Source organism: Parus major, chromosome 5, assembly GCF_001522545.3.
Source record: "Parus major isolate Abel chromosome 5, Parus_major1.1, whole genome shotgun sequence".
Classification (NCBI taxonomy): domain Eukaryota; kingdom Metazoa; phylum Chordata; class Aves; order Passeriformes; family Paridae; genus Parus; species Parus major.
The window spans coordinates 30867472-30880063 of record NC_031774.1 but is presented as its reverse complement, the minus strand read 5'-3'; the positions used below and the strand labels follow the sequence as shown (position 1 = coordinate 30880063).

Below are 12592 nucleotides of genomic sequence, written 5' to 3'. Positions count from 1 at the left end.
GTCAGATTTTTTGAACTTTTTTATTTCTTATTCTTTCATCACATATTTTCTTCCTACAGATTGGATATATTTACATTATTTGGATACATAATGGAAGGTTTTTTCCTCCTTTTGAGAACTAAATTGTTTTTTATCCAGGGGGAACTCTGCTGCCGCAATTAAAGTGGAGAAGTCTGAAGTCACTAGGAAATGCATAAGTATCAGGGAAGACCTAAAGCACAGAAGGACAAAAAAGAGCACTTGCTCCTACGTTGAAAAATGCAGGAATATCCATTTTCAACTGAAAAAGCATAAATACAATGTAACTTTTCATAATTTTAAAAGAGTAAAACTAAGGCAACAGTATTTAAAAGGGATTTTATTTATATAATATACATTTATATAATTTTATTTATATAGTCATATTACTATGTAACATATTTCATAGTATCATAGAACAAGCTGATTTGGAAGGGACCCATCAAGATCATCAAATGCAACTTCTGGCCCTGCGAGGGCATTCCAAGAGTCACACCATGCGCTTGAGAGCATTGTCCAAAAGCTTCTTGAGCTGTCAGGCTGGTGCTGTCACCACTTCCCTGGGGAGTCCGTTCCAGTGTCCAAACACCCTCTGGATGAAGAACCTTTTCCTGATATACAACCTCGATCTCCCCTTACTCAGATTCATGCCATTTCTTCACTTCTTTGACCCTGTTCATGAGAGTGAAGAAATCAGTACCTGCCCCTCTGCTTCCCCTCATGAGGATGTTGAAGGCTGTAATGTGTCCCCTACAAGTGAAACAAAGTGAGTGACCTCTGCTGTTCCTCTTAAGGCTTCCCCTCCAGAGCCTTCACCATCCTCATGGCCATCCTTTGGATGTTCTCTAACACTTTATATCTTTGCTATACTGTGGCTCTCAGAACTGTCCCCAGCACTGGAGGTGAGGCTGCCCCAGTTCAGAGCAGAGGGGACAATCCCCTCCCTTGCCCAGCTGGTGATGCTGGGCCTGATGCCCCCCAGGACAGGGCTGACCCTCCTGGCTGCCAGGGCACTGCTGACACATGTTCAACTTGCCATTGACCAGGTCCCTTTTCCACAGCACTACGCTCATGCCTCTCATTCTTGTCTGTCCATACATCCAGGGTTGCCCATCCCAGGTGCAAAATCCTGCATTGTCCCTTGTTGAACTTCATACAGTTGGTGATTGCCAAGTCCTCTAATTTGTTGAGGTATCCCTGCAGGGCCTCTCTGTGTTTGAAGGAGTCAATAGCTTCTCCCAATTTAGTGACATCAGCAAACTTACCAAGAATTCCTTCCAGTCCTGCATCCAGGTTGTTAATTAAGATGCTGAAGAGCACAGAGCCAAGGATGGAGCTCTGTGAAACCCCACAGGTCACCAGTCTGATGTCACCCCATTCACTACAACCCTTTGCACCTGACCCATGAACCAGTTGTTCACACATCACATGATGTGTTTATCCAGCTGTGTGCTAGACATTTTGTCCAGAAGGATATTGTGAGACACATTATTGAAAGCTTTGCTGAGGTCCAAAATTATACAAGTTTTGTATCAGTTTTTATTATGCAGAGTTAGATACCATTTTATAATGATACCCTTAACTTACTATAAGTAATTAGTGAAGCCCAACTGTAAGAATCAAGCAGCATTTACCCAAAACATCTTATCAACAAGCAGTCATTTATTGCAGTGATTTAATTGCATCTGTTTATAATGTTCTTTATACAGTTTCAGTCTTTCCATTTACTTTGAGTAGTATCATTCTTCATGTCAGCAAAATTCTCAAAATGTACACACAATCCTTAAAGACAGAGGAGACATCCTAAGGAGAGAGACTACAGTAAGAGAAGTGTTCCATTAGAGCCATATGAGCTTCTGAATTCTCTTCACCAACAGTTAAGAGCTGAGTAGCACGATTCAGAACACTGTTCAAGTATAGGAAGTGATAGGAAAGGTGCAAAACCTTTAGTCACCACTTTTTTGAAGACAGGATTGTTGTTTCATAGATCTGTAAGAGCTTCTGAGAAAAATATGCCATTCTGTTTCCTCTTTTATTCTTGTTTTAACTCATTGTATGAGTCTGGAGTTTGAGCTACAGGCAAGGCTGAGGACTACCTAAAAGAGCAGCCTCACTCTTGTCTCACCAGTCTTCCTTGTATCTGGCTGTGCATGCCTGCTGCTCTTCTAGCATAGGGTGATCGTGCATAGGGTGTGTGTGCCACGGGCAGATGCAGTCAAGAGAGATTCTGCATACAGAAATGTTAGGAGCTGTTGTAACCCTACTCATTCTTCAGTCAAGTAGTGAACACCCCTTAGGAAACAGCATCATGGAAACTATAGACCCAGTAGCTAGAGATCCAGACATAATGATCAAATTCAGTGTTCTAAAATGACATCTATGATATCACCAGGTTCAAGGCAGCCCTGTTCTACAGAGCACATTACTTTTGGTAACATGCATGGTTTTGGTTTGGGGTTTTTTTGTGACATAAGATTATATGTGTAAATAAGAGAACTAGCTAGCCCTTGTCTCAGCTGCATAGATTTGCTGAGCTATGCCCCTCCCAAAAACCAAGCAGCTCCCACAATCTAATCTGAGTTCTGAATTATTACATTACTGAAGCAAGACCTACATCTCCTTATATCACATTGCAAAAATAATTAAAATTAAAAGCTCTTTTTCACTTAGAGATATACAAATCTATTGTCTTTTTTCTTTTTTTTTAAGAGGTATTAACTTTGAATAACAAACTCATACCAGTTGGAACCTAGTACAAAGGTTACATCCCATTTGTTTTCTTTTTAGTTACACCAAATAAAACAATGGGTTTGGTACACACAGACTGACACATTAAAATGCAGAATCACTGTGAGTAGAACATAACACCTTAAAATGAAAAAATTTACACAGACTTTGAAATTAACTATTAAAAGTCAGTTATTAGAAAAAAAAACAGTAATAGTAACAAGAGCAATAACAGAAAGGACACTTTGTAAGTATTAGGCCACTGATATATTCTGTATCAAAACATCCATTTAAAAGACAATGTGATTCCATGCACAGCACTGCTTACTGATATTTTGAAGTTATTTCTACTACTAGATGTATTTATGACCAAGAAAACATTTTCACTTCATTGCCTTCAGCATTTTTTATAATCTTCCATTGGAAAACAAAGAAAGAAGTGAACTCCCTGTTCTACAAGCAGAAGCATTATAAGAAACTATCAGGAAAACTATGTCAAGGAAAGAAACTGGTAAAGGACTTTCAAATGTTATTACAACACTCATCCCCAACGTTTTTGTTAACTTTGCAATCTGCTTATAAAACTACTTCCATTGCAAACCTTACTACAGGGAATGAAATACTGTAAAATAAAGTCACATTCAGGCAAAGCATACAAGTTAAATAGAAAACACATTATTCCAAGAAAATTTAAAATTTTAAGTATAGAACATTAAACATGGAGCAATGAAAACCACCTTCAACATCATTGTTAAGTTTCTCTTACACAACTTTCCAAAGCATAATAGAAGAACAGTGGGATTCAGGTTGTGAGAAGTACTGCTTCAAGGAAAAAAACATCTACTTAGAGAAAGCTAATAACTAGAAAGAACAGCTGAAATTGTTAAATAGGCAGCTGAGAAGTAAGTCTGCTCTGCTGATGAATTTTCTTTCAGTTTAACAACAAAAGAATGACACAGTGGTCTTCAAATTCTAATGCCAGCACATCCATTTAATTATGCTGTTCAAAACGTGCTCTTAGAAACCCGGATCTCCATTCCTACAGTTCCTGATGTGCAGGACACATCATTCACTTCTCAGCATGGCAGATGGTCTTCCTCCTTTCTCTTATACTCAAGTAAGCCAGAATTGAAATTCCCTACTTTCCCAGCTCTCCCTAATATCTGATTGTTACTAGGGGACAAACTGTTTCTGAGCACACTATGACTTTCTGAGCTACGTAGCTAATTAACACATCACAACAGAAAAAACATGGTAGAGGAAAGGTAGTAAAAATATGAACAGACCAAGGCTTGACATCACAAGCTCAAAGACAATGAAATGAAATGACCATAATATTTGTTTACTGAGCACAACTGGTTTGATAGAAAAAATAGAGACAAAAACCATCATTTCCTTCTCTTGCCTAAAAGCTCAAGTTTCTCTGCGGTTCTTTCAAGTTTTCATTTGACTTACAAACATTGTCATTAGAAAGATAAAGGTTATAATATCTTCATAAAGACAAAATATTACAGCTCCTTCCAGCAGTCTTGACATAAATAAAGGAATTACATAAATAACTTTCCAATTCTAAGTCTTCATTATGTTTATTGAATTGTACCAAAACCAACAAAAAACCCCAAACCAAAAAACACACACACAAATACCAACCAAATTATTTGTATAGCTTGAACGATACTGTATATTGTTAACAATAGTAGTTTAAAATACTGCTCTTCACCAGCAAAGAGAGCATTAAGGAATACAAGGCAGAGCCTATGCCAAACAGAAAGCTGCTTTATTAAATTTCAGATCTCATCCAATGTCACAGGGAAAGTATTAAAGCATATTAGAGTCTTGCCAACAAATTCAGATGAAACAGAGAAACAGCCCAAAACACAGGGTGTAAAGTCATTAAGTTAATCCACAATGCAGAGGCTTGTGTAGCAAAACCAATTTTTAACCATAAATGCAACCTTTGGCTGTGTCATTGAGTTTAATCTAATCCAACACCAAGAACCAGGAAATCCATGACAGAGTCCATGAAACAAAAAATCTGAAACCCAGATCTCTGAATACATCATCCTTGTGATCTGAAGATGAGGAAATTGAAACTTCTTGAAAACAAAAACCACAATTTAACAAAAAGATAATTTACACAAGGCATGCAAAGTTAATTAAAATGGGGTTTAAAAGTTTCTGGCTAGATTGAATAAGATGATTCCTCACTAGGAACAAATACATTGGTCTGGTCCTTTCTAGATCACTGTCACATTTGACATAGCTGCAAATATGCAAATTATCATCTTAGTGTAAAGAAGATGGAAAAAAGCAACTATGATACTTTGGGGTTAAGAACTAACACTCAACATTTACACAAAAAAATGTATATTATGTTTGACTAGTCAAATATAAAATAATACATGTATTATTTGCACCACCAGGTCTCAAAAAATAGTTCCCAAAAGGAGTCTGACATGAAAGTTCTCATCCCTTTGTAGCCTACTTCAGTTTTGCAAAGCAGTATGTATCTGTTTCAGGCACAACTGCATCAGCAATTTAAAAAAAAATAGAAGTTGTCGCACAAGTCCTCATGAAACTGTTGTTATGAGTCAACCATACCACAAAAATGTCAAAATCTGTTTATCAAAGGTGACTAATTTACAAGAATTAGTTACCAAATGAGATTTTCATCACAAACTCACCCATCTGACTATTTAGGAGGTTGCTAATAAAGAAATCTGCAATGGATATTACAAATATGAAAACTCTTTAATGTAGCAAGTACATTAAGTAGCAAACCAGCAGACATTAAAGCAGAGAATGACCAAAGGCAATCTGAACACATATCCCAAAGAAATAACACAGTAACAGCCTGTTTGAAACAGACTATATCAAAAAGTACAGCATTTAAACAAACAGACAAATTCCTTCTGTATTTCAGTCAGGTTTTTACACTTTCTACCTTGCTCTTATGCATTTGGCAAAGAAAGACACAGGAGAGCAGATGAGTCAATCATCTTGCTTCTAGTTTTTTTTTACTAGAACATTTTTCTGACTGCTAAGAGGCAAACTGAAAGGTAAGTACCACTAAAAACATTCCACATACTCACACCATATGTAAAATCCCAAACTTATGATTCAAAGGGATTCAAAAGATGCTTATAAACAAGCAAACAAACATTACCCCAAACTCTCTTTGATGCTAAGAAAACCTGTAATTAGCTCAGTTGGTTAGAGCATGGCGCTAATAATGATGAAGTTGTGGGTTCTATCCCTGTATATGCCATCCACTTAAGACTTGGACTCAATGATCATTGTGGGTCTCTCATAGTTCAGAAAAGTCTGTGAAAAGTGTATTTTGCCAAATCCAGAAATTAAAATAAATGTTACAACTATTTTATCTATTTTAAAATAAAGACAGGGTTCTTTCCTCAACAACAATCACATGGTTTTCAATCACAATACTGTGCTTTACTAATTTTACATCAATGTAATAATATATATACCTAACTCACACAACTCTCCCCTACAACATCCCTACACACCTAACACCTCCCCTATATCCCTTGTACCTAAGATGAAGACTCACACTGAAATTTTATAACTTAAAATAGAAAACTACTCCTTGATACGTGTACAGGGGATAGTGGCTAATATTCAGCCGAACTCATATAGTGATGTAAAAAGTAATTACTGGCAAGAGGAAAATATCCTTTGCCTCAGGTTACAGATGTCTTAATGAAAAGCTGAACTTATTAATAGTCAGCTGATTTTCAAGCAACAAAGAAACAAACAAACAAACAAAAAGCCATACTAGACCAGAACAGCTACTGAGACAAACTATTCACATTATCTAAAACATAATCTTGACATATTTCAGCACAAAAATACTGTATTATCAGGAAAAGATAAAAAAATACACATTTAAAGTGAACAAAAAGATGCAGACTTGCAATATCATATTTGAACATAATGACTTCAGTCATAAACTGAACACATGACTTTTTAGTATAGGGTATTTCTACAGGAAAACAATGTGAATTAAATAAGTATTTTCTAAATGAAAGGATCATCTTCTCCTTAATCTTTGTCCAAAAGCTTCAATCTTGCTTGTTCAAAGAGCCAACTCTTCAGCAAGAGCTGCATCTTGTTCTGTACCATATTAATAACATCTTTCATTTCCCCAAACCAAGAAAGAACATATTTATTTCATTATTGAATGCCCGTGCTTGTTAGTGTCATGATGATATTTAAATGAGGCATTTAGTATACAGTCATTCAGATCAGAGGTCTTTCACCAAACATCACTTTCAGAGGTACATATGGCCATATATTCTGACCTTTAAACTCAACACAGTATTTAGGGAAAGCAAAGAAAGAAACTAAAAGGCTACATTGCAGCAAATGTTTGAGCTATTTCAAGAGCAAGGGAGGAAAATACAGCTGCAAAAACTTTGGACTAATCATAAAAGGAGGTGCAAATCATAAGGAAACTTCAGTGGTAAAAACAAGAGAGAAATTGAATTTAAAGAATAATAACAGCAATTAAAACCCCTCCCATAACAACATTTTATAACTATAGAAGGACCCCTTCACAAAATACAGCAGGTTTTGAATATATCTTTCTGTAATTAAAGGTCAAACACTCTGTCTCACATTAAGAACTTAAGAATCAAGAACAATTTTGTAAAGCAATGTATTTGGCAAGTTAACAAACCTATTTTTAATAATGCATATTTTTTTCAAAAATTATGCAATGGTTTAGAATAAGCTCAATAATACTTTTAACTTTTCTCCCTTCAAAAAATTTTAGTGGTCTTGAAACTCCTTTACCCTTAAGGAATATTGGGTTGTTTCAAAAATTCTAACAATAATTCAAGTTTTGAAAACCTTGGCTGTACAAGATAAAATGGGATGTAATGACTTGTGATGATAATATTAACACCTCAAAGAAGAAAATATTACATCAGAGAACTGTGGTTGCCTTTTTCTTCTTCATTCCAACTTTTTTCTAGTAGCATTTCATGGTTTCAACATATGACTACAACCAACCAAAAACATATAAACCAAATTGCTAGGAGAAATCATAGGTTTACAAATGGCCTGTTAAAGTAAGCATTGGGTTTTAGATATACATTTAATCTGTTTTATCAGTCCCAAGTGCATATCATTAACATTTTTAAAAGTCCTGAAAATGGTTAATTGCTTATATGTCATTATCATGTTTTTGGTCTGCTCCCTATCATGGAAGATTTAATACAGAATTTCTATTAAATTCAGCAAGTCTGTCAACAGCAAATGCACTTTTACCAATAAAAATATTTTAAAATAATGATAAACTCAAATTAGTTTAAGTTTAAACAGGTTACATAAATCCTCCATGAAGTTCTGACTTCAGCAACAATACAATCCTCATTGAGAAAAGAAGCAGTAAGATTAAAACATGAAGAACACAGTATTTCAATATAATAAGCTTAAAATACAACAGGATCAAGAGAATGAGAAAAATGTCGACTTAAATCTTGATGTAAGAAATGCACATTTTACTTCAAGATTTCAGTAGTGCCATTTAAATGAATCTATAAGACTTGATGACTCTTTAAATGGAGCATAGACGCAATTCAATATTAAGAATTTAAAGGTCTATTGCAATTTTCTAAGGGCCCAACTCAACAAAATGTATATGGTCTTGTAGACATAATCAGCCCTCATTATCGCTCCGTAGAACTGGATTTGAAGTCAAGCTGAATGTCCAAAGTAATGACTGGAGGTTCGATCTTCCATGGAAAGAGAAGAAATGCTAGTACCTGCCTGACTAGGAGACAGTGACTTTCTTTCCAGCTTCTCAGCCAGAATATACATACTGCATAACTAGCTTTTCATACTGTATCTCTAGACTAGCAACACTTAGAGGCAAGAAAAATCACAAATATTACTCTGGAAAGATGTAATGAAATTGCATAAGACTAAATTATCATGGCAAAAAGAACCCTTTCTTTGGGTTTCTCATTACAGGCAGATCTAAGTTCTATAGGCTCCACTGTGTCAGGGGAGGTTTGAACTATCTCTGGCCATTAGACATAAAACTGCATTTACAAAAAAAAAAATCAAGAACCAACTTGAGCTTTGTCATTAAAAAATTATTGCAGTCTTTGCTCCTACTGTCTCCAAGTATGGGGAAATAAACATTAATGGTCACAACTAGAAACTATAAGCCATGACATGATTATTTACTAAAAAAAGAAAGGTTTTCATCAAGGAATAATTCATAAATACATAAAATATGCTGAAACAGTAGAAACAATTTACACTTGGTAAAGGTTTGGATTCCATTGAGTCAATTTGATTATTCCATGCTGACCAAGTTTCCTGCATCTTGGTACTCCTCCTGATACCTAAAACCTAATGGAATATACATTCAGATTATATATATTTTTAAGTCATATGAGATCTAAGCTAAAAGAGGAACTTATTTCATGCCAAAATAGCTAAAGAAAAACTAAAACCTGACTGACTTAGATTCCAGGAAGACTGGGTGGAGAAAGGGATGCAAACCAATTTTTGCAAACAGCAACTCAAAGGCACATAGTAAAGTTGTTTTTTTCTAAGAATAGAACCCATTCAGTTCTTAAATACTATACTATAGGAGCAAAAAGCCATCCAACCCTCGAGCCTTAATGAATGAAGACTTCTGTGATCTTGCTTTTTCTTTCCTACTCTTGACCACTGTCTGGAAAGTATTATTTGTATTTATTTGCAAAGGCTGCTTTTGACTTTTGGCTCCATTTTCAAATATTTTATGAGTACTAGTTAAAGCAGGATCAAAGCTTCACAAAGGATGACCTTGTTAAATGACAGCGTGAAGGGCCTATGTCTTTTCTCAGGTAAACATAAACAAACAAACACAACAACAACTCCAAAACCCCCAGTGAAATATCAAAACCACAAACCCCCTCCCAAGTAGTTCTTCATATCCCAGGCAGAACTGTCTCTTCACCACCTTTTTATATCCTGACAAATGTCAGTATAAAGGTGACATTCATTACCTTGGAATTTATTTTGAAACACAGCGATTTCCCAATTTTCTACTTGGAATTTGCCTTTAGCTTTCACTTTACAGATATGAAAATCTGAAAACAGAAATTGAAAGGAAAAGTTCCAATTTCCTGGAAATACCTGTCTATGTAAGAAAATTTCTACAGAGATAATAATCTTTTACCCATGCTTCTACTTCAATCCTATCTTCTTAATATGAAAAATATTAGAGAAACATCATCCCATTGTTTACTACTTACTACATGATTAAGTCACCTATGCCCATGTAGCTGTACCCCTTACACATACATCCATTAAAAAACAATGCAGGAACATGCATGTCCATGCTACTTGACTTTTAATGAGATAGGTTCAACTCAGGTGAAAAATTATTTCCATTGCTCACATTTTTGATTTCATACCAAACTGCAACTTTTTATCTACAGTGCTTCAAATTAAGTTAATGATGTTATGCGTTGACAGTTTCTTTTTTTATCGTAACACCAAAAAGCAGTTCTTTCTTTCACTCTCCATTTAACCCAGAGTTGCTGAACTGCTTCTGCTGAAATGTACCAAAACAAGCCAATTCACCTGCTGGCACAGTCCAAGCTACCTGAAATACAAAAGTTTCACAACATTATGTGGAAGTGATTTACCTAAACGTCACAGGAATACTACTGATATAACTGTAAAGATATCTTTAAATGTATACATAATAGCTTGATGATAACACCTGCACAAGATATTTCTACAAGTGAAATGATCATTAAGCCATCGTGAATGATTCAAAGGATGGGTGTAAAAAAATAACTAAAATTAGGAACTTATTCAAAATTACTTCCTCTGTAATTTCTCAGCAATTTTTTAAAATTGGTTGATTTTCTGTGAAGCTACAAGAAAAGAACTCATTATGATTCCTGCTACACACTTGAGAAAACAAGTATCACAAGACAAGATTGTGGGACAGCCGGAAGGACTAAATATATACAGTTCTCAGACCAACTCTGTCTGTTGTATGATGATGTGGCTTAATATCGCAGCTCAAGAAAGGACGCTGTGCAAAGCAGCAAGAGAAGGGTTTCTCCAGAATGGCAGTATTTTCCTTTTTCCTACGTGTAAAAGACATTAGCAAATGTCAGCATACAAATGCATTCTAATTCAGGGTAACAGCTCATCAGCCTCATCTGCAATGGTGACCCCTCTAAGCTTCACAACACAGAGTACCAGATTGTCCGAACGCTGTAAATATTAATCACGTGTTTCCCACTCATCTGCCCTCCTGCGTGCCCGACGGTATTTGCACACATCAAACGCTAAGGAACTATAACAATCTGCATTCCCCGCTTCACTATCCCGCACACCAGACTAGAAGAAATCGAGGATAGTTTTAAGAGTCATTTTGGGGGCGGGGGGAAATAATCTAGTTAAATTTACTTTAATAGCGCTGTCATGAAAGGGGGAGGGAGGAAATCTCCGGACTTTCTTCGGACCGCAAGAGAAACTAAGAGATCCCAGCTCTCGTGATCCCACAGAAGCTATTTATAAATAAGCAGCCAGAGAGAAGACGAGATGCTAATGACAACCAAATAGATCCAATCCCTGCAGTCTTGAGTTAGTGGCTTTATTTTGTAATCCACTCGACTGCGACAGAGCCACTGCGGGGAACCGAGCAGATGGGCAGAGCGCTGGGGGCAAGCGAACGAAAGAATATTACCTTGCGAGAAGCAGCGCGCGAGGTGGCGACGCTCCTGCTGCAGTTCCAGGTGCCGGCGAGGACACGGGATGCCGGGGGCTGCGGGGCTGCGGCCACCCCGCGCTATTCCCGGCGCCCCGCGCTATTCCCGGCCGCCCCCGCCTCCTCCCCCGGCGGCCGCCGCTGCCGTTGCCGCCTCACGGATCGCTCCCGTTGCGGGGCGCGCACCGCTCCCTCCCGCAGGGCGGGACTGACGGCCCGACCGGCCAATGGGCGGGCTGCGCGGCTGAGCACTGACCAATAGGCGGGCTGCGCGGCTGGCGCGCGCCGGCTCCGCGCGCGATCCGGCGGCGGTCCCGGGCCGGTCTCCGCGCGGGAGCGCAGCGGGAGCGCCGCTCCCGGGGCCGGGATTCCTGCCCCTCGAGGTGTCAGAAACAGACCCTCCGGCAAAGCGTGGGGCTGAGGGAGCCTAAGGCAGCAGGGCGGCAGCAGCCTGCTTATTTTCGTCAATTGCCGTTGCATAATCCGTCAAATCTGTTCTCCTCCTGGATGAGCATCGCTGCCAATCATGTCGTACCGCTCACCACCGTAATTGCAATACAGCCCTCGAGCAAGCCAGACATAACTCTGAACGGCGACATTAGAGGACAAGAAATCCTCTCCAGTACACCTAACGCTGCTAGAAGAGGAAAATCAGAATACAAGCTGCAGTCCTAAACCACCTCGTAAAATACCTTGCTATTTCAAGGGACACAATTTTAGGAGCAAGGTCCTAGTTCATTGGTCTGAACCTCACTTTACTGCAAGTAATCTTCCTGCCACTCTTCCCTGAAAGTTCTCCGTTCAGAAAGGCACCATAAGGGAAGAAAAAAAGCTTTTGTAATAACTGACTCAGGTAAAAACAATAGTGACAATTATGAATGAACAGTTAAGGTTAAAATATTTCTAGTAACACACACAACTTGTAATTTCCAAAGGCATGTAAGACCCTTGTCTGTGTATTCAAATATTGCAACAAAATACCTTTTCTCACTGTAACTTGTAGCCTCCCAAAAATGTCCCATTTCATTCTGCTTCATGAATTAGTTTATTAAATTTTTTACTATCTCAATATGTAGATCTTTCATAAATAATTAT

The 12592-nt window shown here is 37.7% G+C and overlaps 1 protein-coding gene across 4 annotated transcripts in view; it reads right to left on the bottom strand.

Moving 5' to 3' along the window:
- Nucleotides 1-11614, bottom strand: part of FMN1 (formin 1) — a 177923-nt gene extending 166309 nt beyond the window's left edge. For 3 of the 4 annotated variants that reach the window (XM_033515062.1, XM_033515064.1, XM_033515063.1), the window contains exon 1: nucleotides 11477-11614. The gene's annotated coding sequence lies outside the window, so the exon portion shown is untranslated. The remainder of the gene's footprint in view (nucleotides 1-11476) is intronic. The other variant, XM_015631174.2, reaches the window with a different exon arrangement.
- Between the last annotated feature and the right edge of the window lie 978 nt (nucleotides 11615-12592).